At 39.4% G+C, this 27979-nt stretch overlaps 1 protein-coding gene and 1 long non-coding RNA gene across 8 annotated transcripts in view; both read left to right on the top strand.

The window, feature by feature from the left end:
• The window catches only part of LOC126864517 (RNA binding protein fox-1 homolog 2-like), a 350319-nt gene that overhangs the window by 37240 nt on the left and 285100 nt on the right, over positions 1-27979 (top strand). The gene's annotated exons all lie outside the window — the stretch shown is intronic.
• LOC126864550 (uncharacterized) lies at positions 226-26735 on the top strand. The gene is made up of 2 exons (XR_007689220.1): positions 226-3768; positions 18355-26735. It is a non-coding gene; the product is annotated as an uncharacterized LOC126864550 (long non-coding RNA).

Here is a 27979-nt window from a genome sequence, read left to right as displayed (position 1 = left end):
CGCTAATTTAGATATCCTATTGACTTTACGCAGCATAAAGTTCTTCTTATGATTGAAAAATCATTCCTCTCTTCAGTGGCAGAAATTTGCTACGTCGATAGAGATGAACTTCGATAAGATACGTTGTACCATGCTGTTTTTCTTTGTTGGAAAACTTTCATATATTAAATATCCTGCTGACTTTACGTTGTCCTACATAAGTCAAGCTTTTTATTATATCTACAAGATCTTTTTCCTCTTGAATAGCGGAAATTTGCTTAGAAAGCGTAGCCTATTGCACCATTCAACGTTAATCTGGTACAACCTTATCCATTCTGGTTTCCATTGAACAAAATCTTCTACTATGTATTTAGCGTTGCCTTGTTTCAATCGAATAGATAATGACAAGATCGCGACACTGTTAACGCAGCGAAAGTTTCTCGTTCTGACAGAACTTTGAATGTAAAATATCAAATGATCGTACTTCTTTCATCCCTTCCTTCTTCGTCATTAACGTTGTTCAATAATTCTGTACAAATAACAGAAAAAATCAGTCGATGGTTAAGATAGTTTGAAAAGAGACAGTTTCCTGCATTCAACTACAGTACGTCTTCTGAAAAAAAAACGGAAGATATTTTACTAAGAATGATATTTATGAAATTTTCTAAGCAACTAAGGATACATTTGACATTATAATAATCAACATTTTTGACGAGCAGAGATATACGAAAGGTCAGCTTTACATTTTTTATCTTTAGATTCATATACACGTTCTATTTATATCTACACTTCAGGTTTGCATAAGTAAATACGCACAGCCTATTACTAGAAAAAATGGTGTCTCAATAATTTCTACCCCAATAAAGCACGAATATATCGCTTTCGAGACGCAACAAATTTCCCAGACGAGCTTGACCATTTTAAAAGTCACCGCTTTGAACGGCCGCATTTTTCCTCGTTTTTCAGCAATTACTCCGTTCTATCTGAGCTTAAATGGAAAACCGATAGTCTCGGGAAGAAACGCGATCGGAGAGACAAAAAAAAAAAAGAAAAAAAAATACGTATCGAAACGGAGAGTGAAACGATGTATATTCAAGTTGTTCGCTCTCGTTCGAAAGACTACGGGGAGAAATGTAGGACAAAGCGGTAAAATAAATCATCGAGCGACAGAAAGCAGGAGACAAGAGAGAGAGAGAGAGAGAGAGAGAGAGAGAGAGAGATAAACCAGTCGAAACAGAAACTCGGGCGAAAAATCGACGATATATTATCGCGTTCCGCAGAACTGCTTCTCTATGGATATAGTACGTTTATCGATTTCTCTGGAAAATCGAAGGCTACTATAGCCGAATGAAAAATCCATAGGTCGAGAGAGATTGTTCAAGGGGAGAATGAAATGCAGCGTAACGGGATGGTCACGAGATAATTCCATAGCTTTCGTAGCTGCTCCAGTTCTCTATGGTGTCAAGGTTGCATCGCAGGGACCTTACCAAAAGAAGCACTAAAGCAACCTCTCTCCCCGTGCTCCGGTTGAATTCACCGAAGAATCGATATTCGTTCGTTTCACTCGCTGCATCGTGAAACGACAGATCGTACGCTGGCTCGTGAAACTATTTCAACGTTTACCATAGAAAACTTGTATCTCCATATTGTACGTGTCACAGGAAACATTTTGAAATTTCGTTACTATTATTGCGAGACACGACTATCGTGATTATATTGGTTGAATTTGAAAACAACCTGTAAATTTTGTCTATTGTACATGGAATACATTTTCAGATTGTTTTAACACGATACAAGATATTTATCGCATGTATACATAATTTTGTGAAAATTAAGTTTAACCATATATAGTGAATCCTAAATATAATCTTCCAAAATATTCAGATTTATTGATATAATGTATACCTGATTGCTTTAATACCTTCACGATCTCTGCGAAATATAAACTCGTACTAAATATCTTGTACTTTCTATACGTGTTTTCAGAATTGTCTTAAATTTAAATAATATAATCGCGATACTCGAGTCTCACAACAGTGCTAATGAAATTTCAAAATGTTTCATACGACGCACATAATATATTTATAAGCTGTATCTGCGTGTATTCGAATAATTTCGTGAGCCTGTGGTGCAGTATCTGGTTTGAAGTTACCGAAATTTATTGCTAATTAAATAACATTTTTCGTAATATTCTGCTGAGGAAATGGATGCTGTATCTCCTTCGGAAACCCTCTCCAGAAATTCTATTTATACGCTCGCACAGTATGCAATTGATAAAAAATTCCAATATCGCGCCGTATATTTCGGAGTTTTTTACTTTACGAATGAGGAGAACATTTACGATGCTGTTGCACGTGGATCGTTGAAAAATGTGACGCAGACCAACGTAATATACCGTCGTTACTCTTTATCGATTACCGCCGCTACTCGCTCGTGTGCCCGGCAATAACGTAATTTGCGGTTCCTGAGAGTGCATCGTGCCACTTGACGCGAACACGGCCCTTCACTCTTGATGCACTTCCTTCGACGTTGCAGTTTGCATAGGTGCGACGCTCTGGCTCCCTATAGTGACGTCGCCCATTAAAAAAGACGTGTAGCGACTTTAAATAATCGAAATTGCTATTCACAGTTGAAAAACTTAGGAAAGTAAATATTTTAAATTAAAAAAACTTTCGATAACTATACATATCGAAGATTGTAGGAGAAAAATACGACAAGTACATTTTTCTTGATTTCTTAACTTCGACGTTACTTAATTGAGTTAATGTTACATACGACTAAGCAGAAAAATGTTAATATAACATAATTGAAAATGAAAACCTGCCAGCTTTAAAGATGAAATCGTTTAAAAACAGCTAACAAGTTGAGCAACTTTTGTAGAAGCTGAAGCTTCCATTTTTTCTTCTTCTTCTTCTTCTTCTTGTTGCTTCTGTATAACAATGTAGTGCCATGTCCGTACAGAAGCCTAGAAGAACCAATAACAGGTGACATCAAATTCAATTTACCAACGACCCATTGAAATTCTCTCTGTAAAATTCACTCTTATAATTTTATAGACGAATTACGTAAGAAAATTTTATTTCTCCAAGACGTTATATATTTTTACTACCAGGGAAGAAACATTAATCGGCGTAGATTGATGATAAAAGCGACCCGCATTGATGAGACAGTCACGCTTGCCTACGATCGAGCAGGGTCTCGAGATTACGTTCGCACACGAGCGAACCAAATCGTTGTCGTTCGACGATGGTCGCGTAGCGTGGCCCTTATCAGCGTCATGCACACACGTGTCTACACGTGCTGGTTGGGTGATAAGCGCGACAAAACGTCACTGTTCTCCCGTGAAGTGCGAGAGAGCTCCGTTCGTCTAATCACCGGGTACACCGAGTGTCTCTCGTTCCCCTATCCTCCACGTTGGCGTGTTCTTGACACCGAAGGTGTTCGTTCTGGATGTAACACGAGAGTTTATGCGATGGACTCCAGTGTGTCGTTGATCGAGTGACTACGTACGAACCGCTGAGAAGCTTCACTTATCAACTGCATATATCAAAATGTAAAGAAAAGTGGTGATATTACGAAGTCATCACTCTTTCAAAATTTATTGTAGAATTTATGATTGTTTATGGTAATGGAAGGTGGTAAATCTTATAGGAGTTTACCAGAAATTCTTCAAAGTTCTTTATTAGAAATATATTGTTCCGTACAGCGACCCAGTCATTACACGCTCGTCCATTTCTTCGTCCACGACAACCCTTCGAGAATAGAAGTTTCTAATATTCTAAGGCAGCCGTATACACCTTTTTCCAGTTTTATTTCTACGCTTTTGTCTACGCTTTTCTTAACATGTCCACTCGATCAGCAATAATCTTCAAGAAGACGTTACTGCCATGTCGAAAGTTAATTCTTGCTTTTACCTTGAGTACCTTAGCTTTACGGTGCATTCTTTAACGATATATTTACAGTTTATAACGGTTTATTAACGGTAACGTTAACATCCCATACCCTCGAGTGACCGTTAGTTTGGAAATGGTCAGTTCTCATCTTGCCTACCAGTTTTTCCTACCGATTAGCACCGATGGCCGCTACCCTTACTGCCTTAAAGAAAATTGCAACTCAATGTTGAGGGTGAATCCGCTTGTTCTATGTTCTACACAGGCCTATCTCAAGTTTTCATCTTTTCCACATGCATCACCGATACCTCGCTTGCACTCAACTCTCCGCTCAAGAAATACAATAAAACGACACCTACACTGAACATTCACCGTACACCGAGTCTTGCAAGTTGCTCTTTGTCAAATAAACGTTAACACCCTGTGTCAGATTCTATCTAAATATCCTTATCATCTTAATCGAGATAGGAAATTCGGCTGATTCGTGGCGCCGATCCTAATCGAGACGGGAATTTACGGCTCTCGTCGACGAGTTACTGAGACTGCAGACGCGAATCCCCGGGAACACAGTCGAACATTTATTTATATACGTATGTGCATACAGAGGCTACGAAAAGTATTTGTAAAAGTAAGTTGATTAGATGTAATTATAATAAATCGCGTAGTCAGTTGGATAAGAAATCTGAACTTTTAAATGTTCTTTTTATTTTTTATTTTTGCATAACGTACATGGACGAGCTCAAGCATTCCTTCCCAAAGACTTATTCAGACATAACCAAACAGTACAAGACGCTTTGTCTAATGACGAAATTTATACGCAAAGGGATAGTAATCCTTGAAGCGAGCCAGTGTACCGTACACAACAAGCTGTAGAAGTCGGCTACACTTGGTTATGTCTATAACGACGAAGTTATTCACGATTACGATTTTAATCCTTGTAAACGTAGACGTTGGCGACAACAGGAAGTTGAGCAATTCATTTCCATAAATTTCCATTAATTAATAATGGAAATTTTACTACGTAGACGCGAGTACAAATAGCACGCTGTTCGTTGCCACGATTCGTGTTATTACGTGTCCCTGTATACTAAATATCAAACTATCACATAATATCGATGATAAAACTGCGAAGACATGATTTCTGAATATTGCTGAAAGATCGTATAGAGATTGGAATAATAGCAATATTCTCAAAGTGAATACTACTCCAGGCAGTCAACTTTTGATCAAACGTAATCGTATTTAGGTAATTAAAAATATTAAATTCTTTATTAAAAGTACTGGTATCTGTACTAAACTTTCTGAGATGTAAAATGTTATAATATGAATATAAAACATATGAAAAAGTCACATGAGTCTGATATGAAGTAAATACCAAAACGAAGATATTCATTCATTATCCCGTAGAAAATAATGGAAGAACAGAATGTCACAGGGAAAAAGGTATTTGGTTGATAAAAAAAAGTTCAAACAATATGAAACCTCGTTATTCCTATCATCAATGAGAACTTTTCCCTGGCAAAAGCTTTGTTTGTTAATTAGCTTTGTCGTGATAATAAACGAAAATTTTGCACACATGTTTTACATTTTAGGTATCCAGGTCAAAAGGTGAGCTAAAAGACAGTTTTCTAAATTTGACTTTTCAGTTGAACAATTTACTCCAGCACGTTGCATTAATCGTTCATTTTATCCGAATCAAATTTCGATTATATAAATAACGTCGATCTTATAACGAATATTTTTGCATCTATTTTAGACAGTGAATTATTCATTTTGTCAAGTATCAGAGTTCGCTTCTGCTATTAACGTTTCATTTATGTTATAACAATCTACGTCACAGAAACTGCAGCATTTTTAGTTAACGTAATACCATCGCGTTTAGTTGGAAACTCTTTGCCAAGAGAAATAGATGGTCCTTCAAACGGAATTGTCGACGCAGCGATCTGTTTTATACAATGCTGCTATTCGTCTGTTCGTGTAGAACGATTTTCTCGTTGACCAGGCAGCATACGAGGCAACCGAAGTCACTTTCGATACGGATGCTTTGCGTATCGACCGACGAATCGCTTTCTCGAGCAACGTTTCGCTTTAACGCCCTTATCGATTCACCTTGCGTTCGGCTAGACGGTATTCTTCGAATTGAGTGGGCGCGGAGGGACACGAGTTATCGAGCCACTAAAACTTTCATTTGCCAATCCACCGACGAATTTCGCCGTATCGATACCCCTACCATTGGACCGCACTGATCAACGTCTCTCCAACTTTTCGTTTCCATTATCGAAAGCCTCGCCGAGATACGCCGATCTCGTTCCTGGACGAATATAAATCACCGAGGAAAGGAATAACCGGAGATGTACGAAGCGTTTGGAACATTGAAGTGGCTTCGTTGGCAGTTTTCACATCGAATGCAATTTTTCATTCGTCGAGAGACAACTTAATTATGGGAAAATTAATACATCAAGTATGGGAAAGCAACAAGTAACAGAAATATTTCTACAAAGATAAGATAGGTCATTGCAGAGATTAATTCGTATGCCTACTCGGTACACGTTTCGCGAATAGCGAAAATATTTCTCAGGCTAACTTCGATGCCTCTGTATCCGTGTGGGCAAATGACATTTCTTTCCGCTAATTGTTTTTCGTCGCCTACATCGTTCCAAGGATTTGATCTTTCGAAGGAACAGACAGGTTCCAGGATTAATATTTTCAATAATACCTGTTGTGAATGAGGCAAGATTTAATAATAGTTCACAGCCAGGTGCGTTCCGTTGGCGGTAAAGTATTCAACGTTCATTCACGCCCACTTTGAGAAATTTGCCAGGGATACCTTGCTCGCTTATACACGTACATTGAACGCGTAAGTAAGAATAAATGTGCGCCTGGTGCTTTCAGTGTATTAAGCGTTAATGATCAAAAACGTTATAAAAAGTCCCTCGGTGTTACTTTATTTTAAAACAACGTATACCATGTAGCATCGTGAAAGTTTCAAAAATAAGAAAAAGAAGAACAATTTTACAAAATAATACTTTTTTTTTAGGCACTATACTGTAGGCACTGTGTATTTTTATCATTAGGAGCACACCAGGTATTTACAAAAGTCGATTCTCTTTAATTGGTCGCGCAGCGTGAATCGCGTCAGAAAAGAATCTCGTCCTCGGCGAATTTGTTTAAAATAAAGACTGTGCAGTTATGTCGCGCGACACAGGCTCCTCTCGAGCATTTCGCCGCGCGTAATAAAACTTTTCGGCTGGTTCTCAGGCGTCCGCGGCGAGCAAACGGAAACTTCGCTTCCGACACGACGACGACATTGCGAAAACTTTCGAGGTCGCGTTGCTTTCTGGATTTCACCCTCGTCTCTGCCGTGTTGCACAGCGACTTCCTCGCTGGTTTGTAATCTCGCAAATGGTCGGGTCGAGGAATTTTATACGAACCGTTTAAACCACGACTCGGCCAATGGTAGAAAAAAATCAATGCGTCTGCCGCATTCCTCTTCCGCTTGTTTCGTGGCCGCCGGCGTTTGATCACGGAGGATACGTTCCATATTATCGGCAGATGATTCATCAAAAATATCCACGTATCGGACGAAGACGCGAAATCGATCACGTGAAACGTGCAATCAAGCTGTGCCGAGCCTGTTAGAATTACAAATTTCTAATGCGAAATGATGCCAGAAGGTCGATTAATCGTTAAGCAAGGAATATATTTAGAGCGTATTTGGAACGAAACAAGTTCAAAGCTTGACGCGCAGTTCTTTTCCTCTGCCAGTTATAAATACATCATCAACGCTGTTTTTCTTATATTTGCTCTTTCTTTTTCCAAATATGACTATTCATTTGCCTAATCGCGTGATCTGTTTCGGGGCGAATTCATCTACATATCACAGATATATTGACAGGTCCTGAAACCAGATTTCATCCGAAAACTTCAACAATTATAATATCAAGCTGATCCCCGGGCTAGATTAGACCATCAAAATTAATTGGAGTCAGGAATCAACTGGTAATTCGTGTTCGATTGACAAGTTCTCGTAGGCCTGGTTTTTCAGGCGAACTCAATTTGCCAACATATTCACATCCAGTGCGTGCCCGCTCGCTGGAAACGTATCGAATTTGGTTGCGAGCTAGCCATCGAAATATTCAGCGTAGACCACGAGAACGATAACGAGCATCGGGGATAGAATCGTAGCAGCGTTTATGAATCGCGTGGAGAATGAATGCCAGTCGATTAATAAACCGGTGGACGACGGATCAGAAGTACTTCAATTAATTTCGCGGAAAACGACACGAGCACTCTGTGTGCATGCTGTAAAGCTCTCTTTTTTCCTTCAACGTGCAGTTAGAGATCCCTGGAGTTGGCTGGGGATCGCGTGCGAATGATTTCATCCGTTCTACGTGAGTTTGCATACTCTCAAGGCCAACAAACATATTCACCACGAGGATCGTCTCTGTGGATGATGGTCGACCGTGTAAACTTTTATGGTAATAATACATCTCTCTGTTTTACATTCTTATTTTAAGCCAGAGTTATGTATAGATTGATCGAAAGTGTACGAAGAATGGTATCCTGTTACTATACACACACTGTGTGGTGTCGATATCGAAGTAGGATTAGTCGAGATGTTAGCTTAGGATAATAAGAAATTTTACTTGATACAGGAGAATTTATATATGGGAAATTGAGAGGTGAAACAGTTATACAAGACGTAAATGATGTACGAAACTATTAGCTTGTCCGAAATATTTCTTTCGTTTGATAACGTGATAGTGGATGAACGACAATTTCTGTTTTATATTATTTTATTGAATTACGTATGATCCAATTCGTTCTATTTCTATTATTATGTTCGTACGTAATTCAATAAACTAATATAAAACAAAAAACATTGTGCGTCTATTATTTCCTTATAAAACTAAGGAAACATTTTGGACAACTTAATAAATATATAAGATGTATAAAGCAAAGTTACATTTGTAATAATAGCTTGTAGATGAAACAAGTTCCTATTTAGGTCTCATTTCGTTCCTAAGGAGCATCTCATAAATATTCTCAAGAATTATGTCATATCTTTATTTCACGATTGAAAATGAAAAAATACGGTACCCTATTTTGCGATGATCTTGAGCGCTCAATGATCCTAACCTCGTCCATTTCGTGTCACCAAATTTACGTGTTACGAATTTACTATCCTAACTTTCCAGTAACTACGCGTATAACTAGAAATGTCGAAGCAAGGTGGATTAACAAGCACGAAGCAGCAATTGCGTAGTTGTTTCTTGAAAGAACAAGAGTATCGCGATGCCACGTAGCGTGTTACACAACGGGTGACAAGCAAGGAACAATTTAATAAATTTTATCGAGGCAGTTGTTGTTTCGTGCAGTTAAATTACCTGCATCTTCAGTAAAAGTGCGGGCCATTGAAACGCACATCTTCCCACAGTTAATTGCTCTACCGTTTTATAATACACTCGAACAAAAGGAACGATTCAGCTGAGAATCGAAAGAATAAGGTGTACCTAAAAGAAAATTCCTTACATCAACCTGACTGCAATCCACGTTTCTTACCGAGCTAACGATAAGAACTTGGAGCTCGTTACCGCTTCTCTGTTCGATCGATACTTTTCCCACCAAGCAACGCAGCGCGCTGGAGAATGAGCGTAGAACTCGTCAAGGTCGAACGATTCTCAAACGCGGCTCCAGTTTCCTGTGCGTCGTCTAAATTAATCCGATTTTACCTCGGTCGGAGATAAAACGACCGGCGGGAATAACCGCCTGGAACAATTCGTCGTTAGGACACGCGAACGTTTCAAAGCGCACTATCCTGACGAATCGAGCATCGTGCGATACCGTGAAGCGGAATTAATCCTGTATCGTTGAATGGATCTTCCTGGAATGGTCCAGGAAACGACAATGTGGCGAATGACAGGGATTACTTGATGATCATCCATGGAATGTGAAACGGAAGAATGGAAATAGGTTTGATTAGGCTGGAAATAGGTTTGAAATAGGATGTTTCGATGTATAATAATATTAGGAATATGTAAAAGTTCTCATAGTTTGTAAGTAGATGACAATCTTGTTGCTAAAATTATCGCGATGCGTCAACCAGTAGGATGAACTCTTAGTAGATCCAGACGGTCATTAGTCAGACACAACAACAGCAAGTTTGTAGATTCAGTTTTAGTTGTGTGACTCGGTTTTAGAGGGGGAAAGTTGGAAGTGGAGGAAGGACATGGTAGGGAGTGAATGTCACAGAAAACCGGTTGACACAGTGTATCCATGTGGAGATTGGTAATTCATGTGGAGGCAGTTTGTGGGAAGCGAAGCCTCGATCACGTTGTACGTATATTATAAACAAACTGCATAAGTTTTTATATCGTTTATCATATAAAAATGTATAATGATATACGTGCAATAAGAAGCGCATTATACGTAATTATAATAGGAGACACGAATAATTTGTAAATTATATAACGATATATGTGTAACAAGTTGTACGTTACATCATAAATCTTCGTATAAGGCGCAGTATAAGAAGATTGAAAACTTAAATTGAATGAATAAACGTTTCAATTTGAAATTAAACTTATCGCCATTGATACACCATACGAGTAATATTTACTTAAACACTAATACAAAGGATCGAGTTTTATCCGCGTTGAACGTGTTTTCATAGCTGACCGAGCGTCAGAACTTTCGCTTCAATTAATAATATAAATCCACGGACGTTCGAACTAATACGAAACACTTCCAATCGGCTATTATATTCGCGTCATCCCGGGCACGCTGGCGAAGAGGAATAAGCAACCCCAAATCGACTATCCGCGACCGCGTTGAATATAAAACAGCGTCACCGTTATGCCGTGTAAACAAATTCAAAACAAATCTGTGAGTAATCGGCTTCATTTGCATTCCCCTGGTCCGCTTAACGTTCGTTTTAATCGCACTCGTTGCCGTCCATTCCTCTCACGTGCACACGTATAATCTCTTTCCACGATCCGGCGACGCTCAACCTTCTTTCTCTGTAATCCACCCTGGTTGGCCACCGTTTCACCGTTGTAGCACCTAACCATTGTTCAACAGAACTATTGAAAACGTGGAATCATCCTGCCAGAACGATCGTGATCGTTGCTGGGTATCGGCTCGTTACGAGCTCAACCAGTTTGCTTCCTGGATCTACCGATGACTCGTTCCTTCCTCGTGTCGGTTACTCTGGCAATCCATCATCGACCAATAACGAAGTGGGTTAATAACGGTGTAAACGCATGATCGCGTCCAAGAGCATCCACGTTTTACGAACCATTAGCAAATTGAACGAATCTCGATCAGCAATTATGTTCAGGGACGTTTTATTGTCTGTTTGGTTGAATTCGCCAAAGTTTCACGTCATCGTCCATCTCTATGTTTCGTACTTGAACGATTAAAACAGTCGCGACCATGGTGTTTCATGGGTGTTGAAGTTGTAGAAGCATCGAAGAAGAGAACACAAGCTTGCCGTCCGCTATAACTTGGAAAAGTGTTAACTTCGTTTCTCTTCTCTGGACTCTTCGAGCAGCAAAATGTGAATCGTCAAATCGACCGGAAGATATTGTTGTTAAGAAGTTTGACGATTGATACTGATCTTAGTAATTAGAGAGCTTGAGGATATTAATACACGTTCATTACTACGTATCTATGGCGTGTAACGCGTTAGTCAGATCCCACATGGTAATGGGCCGCAATGGAGGCTTAGTGTTCCTAAGCTTCGAAGCTTAGCTTGGACAGAGGTGCTCTAGATGCTCAAAGGAAAGGGATTATTGTGCTACTTGTTGGCGTTAGTGTAGTTGAAAGGCGTTGCCAGTTTAATTCGAGTATGAATTGAAACAGTAGCTCTCTGTTTAGAGGCATATTTCGTTTGTAGAATTTCCAGCGAGATTAACGAAATCTGAAAACGACGGAATATTTAACACTGTTCACGTTTTTGAAGCTTCGTGTTTCAATTCTACGCAAAAGGAGGAAATTTGTTAGGAATAAAAAAACGCATCTATAATAAACGTATAACGTATCTATAATAAAAATTTCAAAGATGCTTCGATCAAACTTCTGCTTGGATTCTCGATTACCTTCCCATAACCATCCAATAGTATCATTTTCTAATTTGAATTTCATGAACCACGGTCAATTTCCATTAAAATAATACCTATCTTCTCTGTTTCCGCGTCTCTTATTTGTCACTGTCATCGTTATATGAGATTTCCAACAGTCAAATTGATCAACTGCGATTTTAATAAGTCTGCGTGTACTTTATTGCCAAGTACACAATTAGCTTTCAATTTTTCACAAAGTAAATAACTTCGTAGCAAGATTATCTCTTTCTTCTCGTATTGTACATTTTTTTACGTTTATGAAGTTGATCGATATCGTTGTTGAAGAGCTGATATACGTTTCAAAGAAATAATTGCGAACGTTGGTCGTCGAGTCTGGAGTAGAAGAAAACAAGTCCCGCCAGCCATGAAGCGTCAATCGATTATCACCGAGATTCAAAGTGGTTAGGGACGCTCGTAGTCAGACCCGATACCGCCTAGAATATTCATACGAGGACCCGATCGACCTCTATCGTTTCGGAATATCTTCGGCAAGTGCTTGTAATTCGAACGAAATTTGCATGTTTCTCGTTCCTCTTTTACTCTACCTCTCTCTCTCTCTCTCTCTCTCTCTCTCTGCCCTTCTTGCCGATTCAACTTCCACGAGCAATCGCTGCCGTATTTTCGATGGAATTATTTAGACGTAACGAGAACGTTCGGCGGAATTCGAACGAACTCGGCCGATTTCATCTTGCAAAGTGCAGTATCAATTCGTTAAACAAAGAGCGGTAGGATCATTTTTCATTCGTGGCGTCGATCCACGACGGAGAGCAATGGGTGCCACTCCTTCATGCGGATGGGGATAGGTTGGAAATGATGAAAATTCACGGCAACCCAGCTTGCATTAGTGCATCCATTGACCGCATACGCAGTTTGGCGATGCTATTTCGAGCCATTAGCGCCGATACACAGCGCTGAAAATTCGCGCGTGTCCTCGCGATCGTATCAATAACGAATTATTTCTGAGCGGACGAAAAAGAACAGCCATGTGGAAAACGAGTCGACGGGAATGATCGCGATAATCCTTCCGTCGCGATTTCAAGCTCTAGCGAATCGTTTTGCAATTCGAAAAAGTTGTTGCGTGTTAAGGTTCCTATGGAAGTAATACAGATGAGTTTAGGGGAATAAGTTTATATAAATATAATAAATATTATAAATAGAAGTTAAGGCTTGTCATTTTCTACCAGTTTGTAAAAGTTTGGAAAATGGGTTATTTTTTAATGCAGTGATACGTTATTCCGCGAAGAAAGAAATTTAATAATCAATGTTCTTCAAGTGCTCTTGGTCGTGAAGAATATTTTACGAGGATTTTCCCGCCCTGTGATTAATGAGATTTGAGGCGATGTAAAGGTCCCTGCAAGAACCAGGAAACCACCTTCATCCACTTCTTGTTACACACGACCGTGAGTTATATGCTGTAAGTTATAAGCTTATTGTTAGCTGAGAAACGTAGTTCCAATATTTAATAACCTTCCTGAAAATCGATCAAAACTATTTTGAATCTCAGTACACCTTAAACTTCCAGACAAAAAGTACTAATCCGAAACAATCATTAAAATTCTAAACTTAATATCGTACAGCAAATATCGTTTCATCGTTGCAAATACAAACCTTACGTTCCTGTATTATACTCGCAAACATATTTGATATATTTGTGAACGTTACGTGCATTCTGTTCCCTTCTGCGTCATTAAATTCCCCACGAATATATAGAAAACCGCGTTCCTCTCGTAATCGATTCAAATCGCAATATTTTTCAAACTTTAAGGCAAGAACTACGTCGAAACTGCAACCCTAAAAATTCTAATCTCGGCCCGATAATTCTTTCTGCAAGAAATCTCCAATAATATTCAAATTTAAAGAGACGCTCAAACTAAGAGCAATACCCTGTACCTCCGGTTTACCAAAAAATCGTCACGAATTTTGCAGAGATTCCCGCGGGGCGAAGTTCGTGTTAATGCGCGTGATCTGGAGTAGGAAGGTGAGATAGAGAAAGAGGGATAGAAGCAGAGACCGCGTGCTAGTTGCCGTATTACCCGCGGCATATTACCCACAATGCAGTTAGAATCTATACGTAGACCGCGTTGACCACAATGGGTCAGTGACGGCGCCTACGTACCACAGTGCCCGGGGTCTAAACCGGGGAAACGAGCAATTACTGCGTCCGCGAAAGGGGTTGCCGAGAATTTACGAGCCGATCCCTTGAGCAACCCTTCGAACGTTATCCACCCTCCTGGAATTATCTGCAAGGTAAATGTGCCTCCGCTACGGCCTCGTTTCTTATGATATATCGATGCATCCTATTCTATGCTCCGCTATCTGTTTGTTATTCTCTCCTTCTTCGTTCGTTCGTGCAAATTGCACGTTTGATTACTCTATGGCTCGACGGAGCTATATTTTGTCGATGGAAAGAAGCAGTTTGTTTTACGGCGTTCATAGAAATGTGAGAATTGCATTTTAGTCTTTGAAGTGTTATGACATCCTGTATTTTTCAAAATCATTCCTTTATCGTATAAATTACATTGCCTCATCGTCTTTTAATGTTGCTTTAACGTTTCTCAATTTTGCAGCAAATGTATGACAACTGATCAAACGTTTCTTACTGAAAACGTATAACAGAAATGGAGCTGATTATTGAATTTCAAAATTGTTACGTATTTTGCCTGTGGCCTCCAATCGCCTTATTATAGTAGTAGAAATTAATTTATAATTGCTAATTATTCGGTATATCTTTGAGCGTGAAAGAAAGGAACAGTTTCGCGTCCGCTTTGAAAGTGGATGGAAGTCCTTGTATCTCTAAAAATATCTCGAATCAATTGTTTCTGCACAGGAACACCGTTGTTTTCACTCAACTTTCGCTTAACTTAATGCGTAATCAGTTTGTAGATGCATTTATCGACATATAAATTTGAATTTGAAATGAAGGATTCCGTGAGTGGAAAATCAGTGTGATGCAGGGTATGATAAGAGTAAAAGTCGGAGCAACAGGAGCGTTCTTCAAGTAAATGCTAGCGACTTCAAGAATTTCACCGACTTATCAAGATCCTGTTTGATGCGATATCCTGTGCCATTGCTAGCACGACACGTATTACGAGATTAAGTCAGAATAATTTATTGCGCGATATATGTAAATATAATTCTCTTCAAGGTTCCACCATTGATTTTACCAAAACACATCCCCAATTTTCGACATTCCGACACTATTTGTATACATACGTGTTGTGGGAATTCACGTGATTATTGAGAGAACTTTCTCGATTAAGCTATTTACGCTCTCAATTATTTCATTCTTACGTTTCACTGCTATTTTTAAATGTATATTTGCCTCTCGTTCTGATCTACTTTCTCGATTTAACTCTTTATGCGCTCAACTGTTTCATTCTTACGTCTTACTGCCATTTTTATCGTAGGTAAAACAGAAGGATAGATTTTATTCCAGCTACTTGAAGACTGTTCCTACAACACCTATGTTACGTATAAATATTCCTTCTTATCGAAATTGTATAGCAAATGTATACATAAAATCCGACGGAAAAGCATCAAAAGTTTCGACACATAGCCTTATTTTTCAGGCGTTTTTCTTTATCCAGTTCTCCATCTCGCTTCGATAGCGATACGTGTTTGTAGTAGTATGAGAATACTACGAAAATAACACCGCGTTGCCATTCCACCTTCCAAACTAAAATAGAACGAAAAAAGCAATTTCCGTGAAAATGAAAAATATCCGCACAATTCAACGTACACAGCGTTCCTCTGCAGTTTAGCCTCGGCAACCAAATTAGCTGCATTAACCACGCGGTATACTAAAATCTCGCGAAAATCCGGTGCGCCGTCGATGGGAATAGTTTTTTTCCTGTTTCGTGCCCGGGTAACAGATTTTTTTTTCTATCTTGTCCCTCGTCGATGCACTGTTCGATGTCACGCATTGTGTCGAGTCGCGTATGAAACGGAAGCGAAAAAAGTGCATCGTTGGGTGGAGGCGCAGCGGCGACAGATATTTCGGCACGTGGATTGGCGCCGATGGCTTTGTTACCCGCCAGTTTTGTTAAACTCCGGCCGTGCAAACATTCCTTGCGTTTGCACATACACGCATACACACGTATATACAAATATACAGGGTGTCCTAGGATTTGACAGCCAAACTCTGTCTCGCTATATTTTCCGCTATATTGAATATAATCGAACAAAAATTGTTACATAAATACAGATAATTTTTTATCGCTACCAGTTTCGTATCGATAGAAACGACGAACGTTTTGAAATGAAATATTAGCTGTTAATAATTGTGTTAATCGTAAACCTGCTACTGTCTGATAGCATAATAACCGTAAATTCCTTGTTACTCCCTTTGTATTCCGTACTTTAATTATAATCTTACTAATAAGGCTTTAAATTACCTATGTTTAGACAACATTTTGGCCTGAATATACTACGAAGTTTAGTTGTTCAACCCTAGGGCACCCTGTATACCCTGAAGCTATGCTAGGTTCACAGAGCGATCGCCGTTTTTGACTACGCTGGATGCGCCGTTGATTTAAAAATGAGCTTCATTGTACGTCGCGATGACAAGGCGGAAAATACAGGACGTCTGTAAAAGCTCGGGAAAATTCGTAAAAAAGAATGCCGGAATTTTGCCGCAGATAGTAGACGGTTAATTTGTCGCCATAGCCCCCCTGTCAATTAATAGAAAAATAAATGGAACCATTTCGATCGGTTCGTCGAACTTCGAAATTCTAACGAATTGTTTAAAATTGAAATCGCGAATCTTATGGAATATTTTACACGTCTTCTAATCCATTTTATTTTATATTACTTTGTGATATTTCGTCAATATTAGCGATATATATATTTCAATTCATGGGCAATAATTTTCCTAATTATGATTTTTTAATTTATCAAGCTATAGAAGTCGACTTATAGAAAGAATATCAATACGCTGTATATGAAGAATTATCGATTACTCATTTTCACGATAAAGGAGTAAGTCATAAAAAAGATAATAGAGCTTTATTAGAGGTTATATTTCACGGAATTTGTACGAATGCTATCCACCAATAATCACGTCGGGCGGAATCAGCAGCCACGGCGTTTCGTGAACCACCCACCGGCCACGGTGGTAGTGGTTGATGAAAAGGAAGTGCCATTTATTAGACTTGCCGTGCTTTTCTCCTAATTGGCACGCCGGGTCGTTAGTCGTTTTGCTCGTTGGTCGCTCGTTATTAGCCGCCTTCGTTTCGGAATATGATTTATCGACACCATCGCCCGTTGAAAAAGAAACGAACTTCGTTACCCCGCTTTTAGTTCGACTGCTCCGTAATTCAATCTGTCCGCTCGATTGCCAGGCAATCGGTGCGCCGGCGACTCCGTCTATCGACTTTTCGATCTGAAAATGCTGTACAGCGTAAACAGGGAAAATTCTTGTCTATTAAGAAACTACGATAGAATCCAGACACCTGCTTTTAGAAATTTCAAGTAACGAAATGTTGGAATAAATATTTCTGCCAGTTAGATACTGAGAGCGGTTAAGTAATAGAAACTATTAGAAAGCTATTTTTTTTCAATAAGATAGTATCGACCCTCGCACTATATCCAAGAAAAGTTAACTCTAAACTGGAACGGTCACCCGTGTGTATTTCATTCGCACAGAGTTTTTAACCTAAATATTCTTAGTGAATTTTAAACGAACTGAACTTTAAACGCATAATATCACTTGTGTCTTCCTATTAGTTCAAACAACGAAGGTTCTATTATATTTCAAATAATATTTATATAAAGTAGTACTCGAGATAGTGGAAAATTTGAGAACAAGAGCGTCATACGCCCTCTCAAAGTGCCAAAGTTCCAAAGTTTCGACGTTTCCACGACCCTCTCGTAATTGTACGCTTCTAAAACCTCCCCTGAGCGCTTCCACCTTCTGCAATAGTAAAGTTTCATCAGTGAGTCGAGCTTTTCCACAGTTTAACCTTTCCAATCGTAATTTTCATCGTTCTACATTCGCCGTTTTCGAACGTGGCGCGTTGCTATCGAAATATATAGCGCGATACGGAGCAATTATTCGAACGATAACTTTACACGCTTTTTCATTTGACGCCTCGAAGCAAATCGCGATCTGCGATCTTTCCTCGTCGGTATAACCGGTTGTAAGAAAGAATCAAGATCGTAAGGAAAAGTTGTTTTCTGGAAATTGCCATTCGTTTCTCTACGCGAGTCTGAAATCGCCTTTAATACTATATTACCGCCCAAAAGTTTGGTGTCGCTTATTTGATAAGGCAACTTGGACTTTTTTAAACGCCCAGTCATTACACGCTCGTCCATTTCTTCATCCACGACAACCCTTCGAGAATAGAAGTTTCTAATATTCTAAGATAGCCAGTTTTTTCCAGTTTTATTTCTCTGTCTACGCTTTTCTTAACATGTCCACTCGATCAGCAATAATCTTCAAGAAGACCTTACTGCCGTGTCGAAAGTTAATCCTTGCTTTTACCTTAAGTACCTTAGCTTTACGGTACATTCTTTAACGATATATTTACAGTTTATAACGATTTATTAACGGTAACGTTAACATCCCATACCCTCGAGTGACCGTTAGTTTGGAAATGGTCAGTTCTCATCTTGCCTACCAGCTTTTCCTACCGATTAGCACCGATGGCCGCTACCCTTACTGCCTTAAAGAAAATTGCAACTCAATGTTGAGGGTGAATCCGCTTGTTCTATGTTCTACACAGGCCTATCTCAAGCTTTCATCTTTTCCACATGCATCACCGATACCTCGCTTGCACTCAGCTCTCAGCTCAAGAAATACAATAAAACGACACGTTAAAACCCTGTGTCAGATTCTATCTAACTATCCTTATCATCTTAATCGAAATAGGGAATTTATGGCGTTGATGCCAATCGAGACAAGAATTTACTACTCTCGTTGACGAGTCACTGAACACAGTCGAGCAAAGTGGAAAAGTATGAATGGCCCTTAGTAATTTAATATGTTACAAATTGGTATGTTCAATTCTCTTATCTCTCTCTGTATATATTAAAAGACCTTGAAATTAACAAAATCCTACAATTCTTGAAATCTCTTTAAATTTCAACGAAAGAGCAATGAAGAATCGTTCGTAAAAATAGTGACAAAAATACAGCCACTGTAATACATAACGAGACAAATCTCCAGTAACCTACTATGGATAAGAGACAGTTAGCAATTTTCATTCAGTTTTCTTTCATAAACCGTGGATGTTAGAAACGACCACAAAAATCTTTTTAGTAACAACGTATAAGTTTACGACAGCAACGTCGGTTGATTTACCGACGTGGAAATAACGCGTTTGACGTTCCTTACCTTCAACAATGAATTTTCGGTTTGTGCGCACGACACGTATTTCGCACTGGCCTACTGACAAACATACATTGCCTAGGAACGAGTGCGTGGCTCTCGGGCAACTCGGAGCTGGTGAACTGGCACGTTAAACCGACCGTTTGTTCGTCGCGGGTCGGCTCGTTGAATCGAAACGCGTAAACGAACGCGTTGAAGTTCGCGGAAATGAAATCGTAGGAAAGAGTGGAGTTGCGTGTAACTGTAGCTATACACTGAACCGTGCAAGTATAAAGTGAAAATGTAATAACAAGGGAAAGGTAATTCGAATACGCGTACTTACTCTTTCTTTTTCCTTTCCTTCCCCGTGGCGCTTGCCTCGACTTTTCGGAATTCGCGAGTGAACGCTGACCTACCTGTTTACGAGACACGACCGCTTTCTCTCGTGTAATGTAAAAACGCGTGCGCCATTGTGAGAACAAATGCCAGTTGTCTGAATTGGAGTATGGAGCGAAGATGATAGGTCAGAGGATAATGGAGAATGGTTGAGTCTTATTACAAAAATAATATAATGACAATGTTTGCTTAGCTGATGTTTCTTTAATACAATTGTTAGACTAGAAAATCACGAAAGCTTGTCCGAATTATCTAAATTATTTTCGTAAATGATCGTAAAGGAATGTTCTCGTGCAGGAGTATGCATAAGTTCTCAAAGAACATGTACAGCAAGTTGGACGGTGATAATTATAACAACAGGTAGGAAGATGAATCGCTATTTAGATTACGTTTACTCTAATGAATACTTAAATCAGCAGAGATAATTAGAAATTAGTAACAAAGTATATCTGAAATTACTTTTTCTTCGTACGAGTCAGAGTAGTCAGAATTAATAAGAATAATTATAACAATCAAGTTGTGATTTTTCGTAGAAATTTTATTTATAATGTCCTTTTAGGAATTTCAATGTTCCTTTGTAAAATACGTAGAGACAAGCATATCTTTCCTCTTGCATTATGTACGAATATTTATTCATATACCTCTCCTCTATTTTAATTTCCGTCCATATAAACTTTCTACGTGAATGCAGGAATTCTGGTGTTAAACACAAATTAACCTTACCATCTTCTAAATCAACGCTACGTTCTCCCAAAAACCGAGCGCTACTCTAAATTAAACGGAATTAAAGAAAATTCAAATATTCTTGAAGATACAGATTAATCGTAAAACAAAAAATACAAGTACAAGGTTTGGTGGAGAAAGTGCATAGTCAGCTCGGTACAGTTCAGTTTCTTTCTTAAAGCAGTCTCGAAGAAGTCTGAAACTGGTAGAATTCGATATCTGGGGCTGACCAACACTCTTGGTCACTTTGATCCACGAGAATCAATCGGATCGGCCATATTGAAGCGGCGCGTTGAAATCGGTCTTGTCTCTCGTTTGACCCCGGGACGAACCCTGAGATTGGCTTCGTTAAGGAAAGGCATGGCACTCGTCGATGGCCGCACACAAAAACCACCAACATTCGTATATCGTGTCCGTACACGGTGTATTTAATTAAAGTGGCTACCGGCTACGTGTGTGTGTGTATGAGTGTCTGTGTGTATGTGCAGACGAATTGACGCGCTCGTGCTCCAAGAGTGCATTAATCCGAGACTTTGGCGTGCACAGCGAGAAGACACACTGCATCGTCAACGAGATGATTCAAAGAAGTGGATGAAAGTAGTTTTTGAAGAAAATATGATGGGATTGAGGGTTTCTGAAGTTTCTAGGTTACGTAAAATGATGGAAGCAAGGGAACGAGATAGCTCGGAACAAGGAAAAACAAATTGCGCTCATCGAGAATTTGTCGTGTCGCTTGTTCTAGGTTCGTGGATTTTTGAAAATCAAAAACGAGAGATTGTAACATTCCTAAGAAGAATTCTAGAATCGTCGAGAAATGTTGGAAAATCGATCCTTAGAATTTGTACGTTGTTCTTGACGAATATCAACGTTGTTAATAATTTAGGGAAATCGATAAATATATATGAATAAGGAGAATTGTAAAATAAATAGTGAAATTTAGAAAAACGATTTCTTAGGATTCGTTCGTTATTTCGTAAAGCAAAAGTAGAAGCAAGGAGACTACGTTCTGAATATGAATCTTTGAAATTTACGTACAACCTTAAGCGTACCGTTTCTGCTGTTCCACTTCGTAGCAGGCCGGATTTACGTCAAGTTATGCAATAATATAATGTTTCCCCATGTTTCTCCCTGTTGTGAGTAATAAATCTTGTCGACTGCGGTGAATTCCAACAATATTATTTTACATAATCGGTAGCGATGCGGTAACATCTTGTAAACTTCCAGTAACCATTTAAAGTTAAAAGAATGGCGAATACCAAACTAAAATACGTTCCAAACAAGATTTAAAAAGCATGATACTTCGAAACTTTAATAAAACTGCGGTATTACGCTTTTATTACTTTACTGATACTGAAAAGCGGTATACAACGATTATGAGTATCAGTAACAAGTAAAATTTCATCAGTCATGTTGGATCGATCAAAAAATGATGTGGATCTGTTAAAAATTAAAACGAATATGAACAGAGAACGTAGCCTGTTCACTGTAGTATTCCATATTTAAAGAGCAATAAATTCCAAATAAGAATAGAAAATTAAAAAGGAATATATTAATTCGATGTAACAGATACGGATTATTCAGTATCTGCTATGTGCATATATTGAGAATTTTCACAGAGAATTCCGGAATCATAGTTGCGTGTTTCCATGGAGGTTGCAACAACATGGCGGCAGGATTTTGAAGAGAATTCCATGCACACAATAGCCGCGTACCGCGTCGAATATCTCGCAGAAGGAACACACCGGTAATTGTTATCGCGTCGCTTTGAAACGCGCCGGATTCTGTATTATTAACCCGTTCGTCTCTCTGACCTGGCTAGCCAGTTGATGCTTCGCATTTTGCATTTTAATATAAAGGAATACACGGTTAGATAGGAACCCATAAAGCTCCCAGACGGACACGATGGCGCTTCCAAGAACGCCTGCCATTCTGGCAGGAATCCAGCCTTTTCTAGATTTTTGTAGCTCGCCTTACGGCCTCGTCGCAAAAATCACCCTGCGATATTCAAAAGTTGAAATTTTATTACGCTCTTGTGAAGTTTACGAATCGTACAAAAATTGCGATTTTTGAAATGTCGTCTCATCCGCGTTTTAAATTCTATTTTTTAACTTTTGCGTATGAAGGTTACAGGGCGCACGTTATATCCAAAGTACGAGAACGAGTACTTTCGAAATCGATGCTTTCCGAGAGAGTCGATTTCAATATTCTTGCAAGTGCACTCAACTTTACCGACATAAATACCGAGGCCACGAGACATCATGCACGATCTCTGCTCGATTTTCACGAATTCCCGACTGCTGTGTCTTAGAGGAACGTTCACGGTAAACAACCGCGACAAAAATTCCTTCGCAAAATGGACACACTATCTGCCGACTAAGAATTGACTGTCGACGTAGGGTGGTGCAATAGAAAAAGTAATTTTTTCAACAGTCGCCAGAGCAATACGTTTCTACAGTCAGCCGTGGATATTTTCTCGGTGGACGGATCGAAGGCAATATCGCGATATATCCACGGCAATAGAAATATTGCCGCGTTCTACGATGTCCCAGGGAGTACCGAATGGAAAAACTGTTCATATTCCGACCTGGTCGAAGAAGCATTCGAATATATGCCTCTCTGAAAAGTTAGAGCTTCGAGCCACGCTCTACAGCAGTCTCGTTTTATCAGGCGGCGTGTTCGAATTATGAATAGCCGGGGGCTCGATCGAATGGAATTACGTTTCATTAATTAAATAGCTGTTTGGTCGAGGGTGAGCTCGGGGCTATCCCCAAGGAATCGTAATTTCGAGTGGAAGCACGAACTTCGCCGTAGCAATTAATTTCCTCCAAGTTTACACCGCGTCGCATCTCCGCGAGTGTGTACATCGTTCTACTTTTATCTTGCTCGTAGAAATGCTGAACTTTTCTGATTCTCTGCAAAGATTCTCCTCTATTCAGAGAGCAGCTGCCTCGTTTATTTACGGTTCTGCCGATGATGTACGAATCGCCGGATCTTTCGCTCGGTAAACGAAGAACGTGCCCAGCCCTTTAACACGTCGGACCTGCTCGGTTTTCGAGCGTTCTCGGCTGAAGTTTCAGCCAAAAGGAAAGAGAAGAAAGAGCTTTTGAGCACCGTGTTACATCGACCGTCCTTCTGCGAGCTTCTCCAATGGTTTTCCTTCTTCCTCTTCCTCGTTTCTCCTTTTTCAACGTTCCATGATTACAAACTTCGGTTCCGGAACCAAAGTCGGCGACCTCGCGAGTACTTCCACTGACGTTCCGGTGGAGATGCTTGGTAATAAGTAGAGATATCGAGCACAGCCTTTATCCGGAGTCGAAGAGCTTCCAGCAAGAAGCGCCACTCTCGAGATCGCCTTAATTCGTTAGCTTTTTTCCATCCTCCAACCTTCCATCTTCCCATGGTGAAGGACACTCGAGGCTGGCCGCCTCTTCCTCTCGCGTTTCTTATTTACGCGATATTCAATCCTTCCTGGTCGTCCCGATCTTCGAACCTGTTGTTCTTTTTGCTGTCTGAAATTTTCTACCAAAGTTTCATCTTTCCAGAAAAGTAGATGGAAATCGATCATTTTTTAAGTATTTGATACAACTCTTATCGTATAAAAATCGAGACAGAAGAGTAGGTTAGAGTTATATTGTGTCGCAGGTTGGTTCACAAGTACAATTACAATGTTTAATAGAACTTGTATTTTAGGACGTATCTTTGGAATGTAAGACAAAGCGATATATTAGAGTTCGTTCTCTCCGAAGTTTATGTGTATTATGTCACTCACGAGAAGTTTGCCTCGTTACAAGATCTGAAACTCAAGCAAAAGTTGGGGAAATTTTGGCTGGCTTCCTCGATATCTCCCAGTCACTCACGAGCAGCATACTTTCTTAATAGAAGTTCATTTGTTAAGTTACTTCCTTCTACAAATATGTACACAATTTGTACATTTTCTCGATAATTAATAGACTGCTGGTATTTTAAACAAACATAAATGGAATGCAACACAATATCCACAGGGAGTCTTTTTTAATTAAAAAGTAATATATTCCAAGTAATAAAGTAAATAAACCTATTTATCGTAACATTTAACGAATGAAATAAATGAACGAAACAAATTTTTGCTTTACTTCCATTTCCTTGATCGTTTATAAAAATTTGAAATTGCGTAAACTCCCGTAGTTTAATAATTAATAATTTTTCTTACTAAAGGATGCTAGATTTTTACATCAATTTTTCTTCCACCTTCTCCAAGATTCAACATTTATTATACTTTTTCGTTTGAAATTTATCACAGTCCTGGCCGACGGTGTCACAGAGTATCTACGTTTCGTTCATTCTCCAGCACGAAATTTCCTTTCCATTTTCGTCGATCCGGAGCGCCATCAATTTTTCTTCGATTCTCTTTGGGTCTCATCTTAACCTAAAAACCTCGAGGAGCCTCTTGATCCAAAGTAGTAGAGAGATCGCAATGGGAAAGTGGCCAGAATTTTTCATACTTCCATCCATCCCATAGCTAAGAATTTTCCTTTCGACCGTTGGATGCGATCGATTTTCCACTTCGCCAGAGGGACATAGACTCCGTAATGCAGTAAGAGGATTGAGCCGTAGAGTCTCGCGTATTCGTCGAACAAATTAATATTCCAACAGTTTCTCAAACCTTACCGAGACCTACTTACCCTTAGGTAATACAGTTTCCGCCCACTTGTACTCAATTTTCCACGTCACAGACATCTTCGACTCGATATCGCTATCTTCTGTCGCCATTTATATAGTTAATTCTACTATGACCTCTATATTAGCACAGAAAATGAATGAGACTACAGTAATGTTAATCTCAATTTCAATGCAATTGTTTCGTTCTAATTCAAACGAATAATTACGATACACGACATTTTCTTTGGTATAAGTATTATCCGAATTATGGAAATGGAATTATTTCGACCGAGTGTTATCGCTGGCGATAAGATCGTGTTGGGAATAGCAAATGCCTGATCAAGTCGTTTTTGCTCCACTAATTTTCCGATTAATCTTGGCGAGTTCGTTACTAGTCTCGATAGTTCGATAAGAATTATTACGAAGATCCGGAGTGGGTGGTTATTTCTTAGTATCGTCAGAACTCCCATAAAATTCGTTTTTTTTACGCTCAAACTACCAGAGTGTAGTTTTTTGTAGAAATTTTATAGATTTTATTGAGAGTATGAATTACAATTAGAAGCTTGCCCAACGATACCCTGGGAGAGCCTTGCACAAATACAATTGCGGATAGACAAGGTGGACGTCGACGTCGCAATTTTATCTGCGTGTAATGGTAGATTGTCTTATCAGTGACGGTTTCGTAGCCACAGTTAGTGTCCGGAGACGCGATTTAACGATTATAGTCGGCCGTTAACGGTCAGATCCAAGTTCCAAGACGCGAGAGGAAGCTTCGATTTCCGCGTGCTCGTCGTGGTAAATCTCCTTTCGTTGGATTTATGTTCCGGAAAGTGGGAAGTTGCAGTGGGACAAAAAGCTTGCCAAAGTCACCTCTGGATTAATGTTGCTCCGTCGAATTTATTTTCTTTTTATCTGGATTCAATTTACAAAAAGAAAGCAGATATAACGTAGCAAGGATAAATTAACGAGATTAATTAAATAAACGACGAAATAACTTCCAGAACTAAATGCTACACGCTATTGTATTACGACAATTACGATTGAAAGCACTAACATTAGTTGAACAAGCTTTGATAGGATTGTAAAAAACTACGGCTGTCAAGCTGTCAAACTGTCAACGCATACGACGTGCTTCGCTCTTTATTAAGTCATTAACATTAATTTAAACAGTGTATCTTCGAACATAGTTCGCTTAAAAAATTGTTCGTAACAGAATTCGGCGTGCCACAAGCTAAATTACCCTCAGCTTCGCTCAAATAGCCTTACCTTAATCTATGAAAAACTGAAAGAAATAGAAAGAGGGAACATGGATTATTAGCGATGAAGATGCAGAATCCTGTTGTTGTTTTGCCTCGGAGTATCAAGACCATTAGGTTACAAGTATTCTAAGGATCAATAAAGGTATGTCGCCGCTACATACAACCGTCAAACGTAGTCGAATTCAAATTTTCCGGTCCTCCCCCGACCAGTATAAATAAACGGACGCGATCACGAGCGAGAGAGTTCATCGAACAGTGTCGAAGAGCATCAACGTGTAAACAGGTATCGAAGTGATCTACAGAGCTTCTCCGAGTATTTATCGGGTATTTATTTCGCAATTTATACTTGTACCAGCGACTCACAATTTGTCTGTAATTTATTTATTTATTTGAAAATATATTTAACGGATTGCAACAGCAATATTTCGCTTTCGTTATTTCGCTCAACCAAATAACAACTAATCCTCCACAAAGAGAAGATTCGCAAACGATAGAAAGCGACCTTTACCCTTCCTGCCTCTCGAAGGACTCTTCTATCCCATTGGCTTGGTATTCCTTTAAGGACAGCATCTTTTACAGGGGCTGTTGAACTCGGCCCAGAAAAGTCGACTCCTTGCAAATTTTTCTCTCCAACGAATATAGAATACTTAGAAGGAGAAGTAGAACGAGAGAAAGTACAACGAATGCAAAAGGTTGGAGGAAGACGACACAGAAAGAGAAGGTTGAAGGAAATAGAGAGAAATGGAGACGGCAGCTCTGAGGTCGTATAGCCCGATTCATACGGCCCTGGGCAGTCTATACGCATCGCGTGCACCGCGCATAATGCAGCTTGACGATGTCTGAGAGCACAGAGCATGCCTCTATTCCCTCTCGACAGAAATGGCTTTGTGCACTCCCTTAACCGCTCCCGCCGTCTTCCGTTTTCGACCTCTCTCTCTCTCTCTCTCTCTCGCTCTCTCTCTCTCACTCTATCTCTGTCTCTCTCTCTTCACTCTATCTCTCGCTTCTACTCTCGACCCTTTGCTCGGTCATCGTCTGAGCTGAAACTTATGTCGTGCGTTGAAACAGTTGGCCCGATTCGCCTGTTAATTCACTCGAGGCTAATATCGAACCGAGCGAAGCAGTCGAAGTGCGTTTTGGTGTACATGGATGCGGGTGTAGTAGAATTCGGATGACCTTTTGCTGTAGCTTCGACGGTTTTCGATAATTTTTCGTTGGTTCGAAGGAGAAGGAATTACGAGTGGCGTTTAAAGAATAGCATTCTAACGTTGTTGTAGAATCGATAGGATAGGATTTATGAGCGAGAATATTTTACTTAATTTAGCGTGGCAGAAACGTAGATTTCCGTATATAATATTCGATATTGGCATATTTCGAAATTAGTTGCACCTGTCGTTGAATCACCCTGTACATGTACAGAATCGATTTGAACTATCAGAGTAGGCATTACGTTTCAAAATCAGTCGCACTGTTATGACATTCATTTCCGTAAGCCAATTAGTGATAAAGAGGATTGAATGCTGATATATTATACATACGATCCACGAACGAATAAAAAGCTAAATTGCTCGTAAATCCTCTGCTAAATTAATCTATAGACCGTACAAATTAACAATCACTACGTATAACCAATTATTACATATTTTCTCTACATTGAAAATATTT

Source organism: Bombus huntii, chromosome 4 (genome assembly GCF_024542735.1).
Source record: "Bombus huntii isolate Logan2020A chromosome 4, iyBomHunt1.1, whole genome shotgun sequence".
Lineage (NCBI taxonomy): Eukaryota > Metazoa > Arthropoda > Insecta > Hymenoptera > Apidae > Bombus > Bombus huntii.
Note: the sequence above shows the minus strand (reverse complement) of the source record. Positions and strands in the feature narration are given on the sequence as shown.